Source organism: Somniosus microcephalus, chromosome 32 (genome assembly GCF_052327205.1).
Source record: "Somniosus microcephalus isolate GS21.2 chromosome 32, FLI_Smic_1.0, whole genome shotgun sequence".
Classification (NCBI taxonomy): Eukaryota; Metazoa; Chordata; class Chondrichthyes; order Squaliformes; family Somniosidae; genus Somniosus; species Somniosus microcephalus.
This window is the reverse complement of record NC_141018.1, coordinates 30,772,363-30,778,253: the sequence shown is the minus strand read 5'-3', so window position 1 is coordinate 30,778,253 and position 5,891 is coordinate 30,772,363.

Below are 5,891 nucleotides of genomic sequence, written 5' to 3'. Positions count from 1 at the left end.
TGGACAGCCCACGGTCTCCTCCCTCCTTCCCTTCCCCGCCCCAGCAGCGACAGGCTCCGCTCAGTCTGGGTTTTACAACTGGCTGAAGTTTTTTTTTTACACACGCTGGTAGGAAGATCCAGCAGTGGATCAGATCTTGAGGTTGCCAGTTAAAAACAATCAGGAGGACGCAGGTCTTGCTCACGCTGCAGATCCAGTTCCAATCTTCGCCAAAATTTTAAGAAAGTCTTACATTGATATAGCGCCTTTCACGACGACGGGACACCTCAAAGAAAGCACTTTACAGCCAATGAAGTACTTTTGAAGTGCAGTCACTGTTGTAATGTAGGAAGCGCAGAAGACAATTTGCGCACAGCAAGCTCCCACAAAAAACAATGTGATAATGACCAGATAATCTGTTTTTGTTATGTTGGTTGAGGGATAAATATTGGCCCAAGACACCAGGGCTAACTCCTCTGCTCTTCTCCGCAATAGTGCCGCGGGATATTTTCCATCCACCTGAGAGCAGAGACTCGGTTTCACGTCTCATCCAAAAGACGGCACCTCCGACAGTGCAGCACTCCCTCAGCACTGCACTGGGAGTGTCAGCCTAGATTTATGTGCTCGAGTCTCTGGAGTGGGACTTGAACCCACAACCTTCTGACTCAGATGACAGTGCTCCCCACTCTGCCATGACTGACACATATGTAGACAAAACATAAGAACATAAAAAGTAGGAGCAGGAGTAGGCCATACGGCCCCTCGGGCCTGCTCCGCCATTCAATAGGATCATGGCTGATCTGAACCTAGACTCACATCCACTTCCCTGCCCGCTCCCCATAACCCTTAATTCCCTTATCAACTAGGAAACTGTCTATCTCCGTTTTAAATGTATTAATGTCACAGCTTCCACAGCTCTCTGAGGTAGCAAATTCCATAGATTTACTACCCTCCGCGTGAAGAAGTTTCTCCTCATCTCAGTTTTGAAAGGGCAGCCCCTTATTCTAAGATTATACCCCCTAGTTCTAGTCTCACCCATCAGTGGAAACATCCTCCCCGCATCCACCCGATCAAGCCCCCACACAATCTTATATGTTTCGATAAGATCACCTCTCATTCTTCTGAATTCCAATGAGTAGAGGCCCAACGTACTCAACCTTTCCTCATAAGTCAACCCCCTCATCTCCGGAATCAAGCGAGTGAACCTTCTCTGAACTGCCTCGAGAGCAAGTATATCTTTTCTTAAATATGGAAACCAAAACTGTACGCAGTATTCCAGGTGTGGCCTCACCAGTACCCTGTATAACTGAAGCAAGACTTCCCTGCTTTTATACTCCATCCCCCTTGCAATAAAAGCCAAGATTCCATTGGCCTTCCTGATCACCTGCTGTACCTGCATACTAACCTTCTGTGTTTCATGCACCAGGACCCCCAGATCCCTTTGTACTGTAGCACTTTGCAGTTTCTTTCCATTTAGATAATAACTTGCTCTTTGATTTTTTCTGCCAAAGTGCATAACCTCACACTTTCCAACATTATATTCCATCTGCCAAATTTCTGCCCACTCACTTAGCCCGTCAATGTCCTTTTGCAGGTTATTTATGTCCTCCTCATTCACTGCTTTCCCTCCCACCTTTGTATCGTCGGCAAACTTGGATACGTTGCACTTGGTCCCCTCCTCCAAATAGTTAATATAGATTGTAAAGAGTTAGGGTCCCAGCACTGACCCCTGCAGAACACCACTAGTTACTGATTGCCAACCCGAGAATTAACCATTTATCCCAACTCTCTGTTTTCTGTTAGATAGCCAATCTTCCACCCATGCCAGTATATTACCTCCAATCCTGTGATTTTTTAAAATCTTGTGCAGTAATCTTTTGTGTGGCACCTTGTCAAATGCCTTTTGGAAGTCCAAATACACCACATCCACTGGTTCCCCTTTATCCACGCTGTTTGTTACATCCTCAAAGAATTCGAGCAAATTTGTCAAACATGACTTCCCCTTCATAAAACCATGCTAACTCTGTCCGATTAAATTATGCTTATCCAAATGTCCTGTTACTGCTTCCTTAATAATGGACTCCAACATTTTACCAACCACAGATGTTAGGCTAACTGGTCTATAGTTTCCAGCCTTTTGTCTACCTCCCTTTTTAAATAAGGGTGTTACATTAGCAGTTTTCCAATCTGCTGGGACCTTTCCTGAATCCAGGGAGTTTTGGAAAATTACCACCAATGCATCTGCAATCCCTACTGCTACTTCTCTCAAGACCCTAAGATGTAAGCCATCAGGTCCAGGGGATTTATCCGCCTCAAGTCCCATTATCTTACCGAGTACCATCTCCTTAGTGATTTTAATTGTGTTTAGCTCCTCCCCCCCCCAATAGCCCCCGGTTTGTCCAGTGTTGGGATATTTTTAGTGTCCTCTACTGTAAAGACTGATACAAAATATTTGTTCAGCGTATTTGTCATCTCCATGTTCCCCACTACTAATTTCCCGGTCTCATCCTCTAAGGGACCAACATTCACTTTAGCCACCCTTTTTCTTTTTATATAACTGTAGAAACTCTTGCTATCTGTTTTTATATTTTTTGCTAGTTTACTTTCATAATCTATCTTCCCTTTCTTAATTAATCTTTTAGTTATTGTTTGCTGGCTTTTAAATGCTTCCCAATCTTCCATCCTCCCACTAGATTTGGCTACTTTATATGCCCTTGTTTTCAGTTGGATACTATCCTTTATTAGCCACGGATGGCAGTCTTTTCTTTCACTCCCCTTTTTCCTCAGTGGAATATATTTTTCTTAAAAGTTATGAAATATCTCCTTGAATGTACACCACTGCTCTTGTACCATCTTACACCTTAATCTATTTTCCCAGTCCACTTTAGTCAACTCTGCTCTCATACCTTCATAGTCTCCTTTATTTAAGCTTAGTACGCTGGTTTGAGATCCAACTCTCTCACCCTCCAACTGAATTTGGAATTCAACCATGTTATGGTCACTCATACCAAGGGGATCCTTTACTAGGACATTTTTTATTAATTATTAATTTGGTTTCTTCATCAGTTTCAACAAATAAACACAACAGATGCATATATAGATTCTATTGGTTGTTTTTCTGTCCCAGTAATAAATACTCAGTTTTAAGACGATGGTTATTTACAAATCTCATGTTCACACACACTATACAATATATAGAGCATCTGTCAACAATGAATTGTACATGAAATTCTTGTAATCTTGTAGTAAAGTCATGAATTTAATTCTTCAGTGATGTCCTGAAACATTAGCACAACCAATGTTGCTGCCCGCATTACAAAAATAATGAGAACAGAGTATGGACAACTACAATGATCTTATCCCCAGGTTTAATGAGGAATTGCCTAAGCTTCACTGTTGGAGGTGGTGACCCCAAGTGAACCCTCCGAGATTATCTTCTGCCAGTTCTCTACAGCTGTGAGGCTGCTCTCGGAAGGAAGTGCAAGGGGGGGTGGGTGGGGGCTACAACATTGTACTCTCAGTTCTCTGACCCCCTAACCCTCCCCACCCCGCACTTCATGACTGGCAGTGCAGAATCTCCTCCCGCATGCACAACACTCCATCGTGTATTACACAGGATGTACAGCACGGAAACAGGCCCTTCTGCCCAACCAGTCCCTGCTGGTGCTTATGCTCCACTCGAGCCTCCTCCCATTTTTCCTCATCTAAATCTCAACAGCATAACCCTCTATTCCTTTTTCCCTCATATGCCAGACCTCTTCTGAAAATTGAGATCCGTGTGTGTGAAGGGCCAAAGCCCACAGTCGGCGACAGTGCCAAGGTTAAAATAGGACTAAAAACAAGGATAAAACAGCAAGTGACTAGGGGACAGCGAGCATGTAGATTGTAGGATGATGGGGGGTGGTAGTCCCATGGTTCGGAGTAATATTACTTTACAACAATTACACCTCTTTTAGACCCATCTTTTGTTTCTTTACTAGTCCCATTACCATCTCCTTTTGCTCTGTACAATCATCCCTTTTGTCATTGAATCTCTCTTGCCTTCCAACCTATCACTGACCTTCCCTTTTGTTCTTTCCTCCCCTCCCCCCTTTCCCGGCCTCTGCACTTGCTTAAAACCTGCTACATCTCTAACTTTTTTCCAGTTCTGACGAGAGGTCAGTGACCTGAAACATTAACTCTGTTTCTCTCTCCACAGATGCTGCCTGACCTGCTGAGTATTTCCAGCATTTTCTGTTTTCATTACTAAATTTATGACAACTGGGTTCAGTTGGGCTAAAAAATGACTTGTATTTATAATAGAGCCCTTCATAACTTCAGGAAGTCACAAATCGCTTTACAGCCAATGAAGTACTTTTTTTTTTTTTTTTTATATAAAGTGTAGTCATTGTTGTAATGTAGGAAATGGGGCGGCCAAATTGGTGCAAAGCAAGCTCCCACAAACAGCAATGAGATAAATGGCCGGATCATCTGTTTTAAGTTTTGCTTAAGGGATAAATATTGGCTAGGACACTGAGCGATCACAGCTGTTGCTTCTTGGAAATAAGCCCGTGGGATGCTTAACCTCCACCTGAGGTGGCAGATGGGGCCTCGGGTTTAATATCTCATCCGAAAGACGGCACCTCAGATGGGACAACACTTCCTCATTTCAGCACTGAAGTGTTGGCCTAGATTGTATGCTCAAGTCTCTGAAGTGGAACTTGAAATCACAACCTTCTAACTCAAGAGGTGAGAGTGTTGCCACTTCAATAGATTTAGATATCAACCTTGGCTATGATCTGGTAGCATTTGGAACTTTGAGAAAGTGAGAATTTCAGAATTGGTTTGCATCATTAGCTGTGATTATCTGCTCCTTGCTAGAGTAGTGTCCAGTGGTCAAGTATGAAACCACATATATTGAGGGCACAAAGTAATACAAGGACGACAGCATCATCACAAATCCAAAATGTCTTACGGATGAGACATTAAACCGAGGCCCCATCTGCCCTCTCAGGTGGACGTAAAAGATTCCGTGGCACTATTTCGAAGAGGAGCAGGGGAGTTTTCCCCGGTGTCCTGGCCAATATTTATCCCTCAATCAACATCACTTTAAAAAAAAAAAAAAAAATTACCTGGTCATTATCACATTGCTGTTTGTGGGAGCTTGCTGTGTGCAAATTGGCTGCCGCGTTTCCTATATTACAACAGTGACAACACATCAAATGTACTTCATTGGCTGTAAAGTGCTTTGGGATGTCCAGAGGTCATGAAAGGTGCTGCAAGTCTTTTTTCTTTTAAAATAAGGCTGCAGGTCACTCATCCGCAATTACCCTACCTCTAAATGTTCAAGGTTTCCATCTAACTTACAACAGAAAAGAATCCTTTTAGAGAATATAAAGTAGAAAATGAAGTACATTTGAAAAATTGCAACAATTCAGCATTCAGCTGACAAAGCACTTAAAAAAAAACCTTGATTTTGTTTCACCGCTCCTTGTGAACTAATAGTTCAGTGTGCCACAACTCCATTGTAACTCGATCAACCAACAATGAAAAGCAACTGAAATGTTACTAAATAAGAAGAAAATGTGGCTAACTCTCCAATGAGTGGATACGCGATATTCTGGCAACAGACAGACAAGGAAAACATTTTATTCTGGAAATAATTATTCACCGATCGATTCTGAACTCTTGCCCCCTCCCAAAAACACACATGCACACTTACCTCTTCAAGTATTGCAATTAATGAAAAAGGAAGGGCGAAAGGCTGACATTTCAATACTGCGCTGAGGAAACAGTTCAGTCAGAGGTGCCATTCTTCAGATGAGATGTTGAACAGGTTTGAGTACAAAAGTAGAGAAGTTATACTGAACCTTTATAAAGTGCTGGTTAGGCCACAACTGGAGTATTGCATCCAGTTCTGGTCACCACGCTTT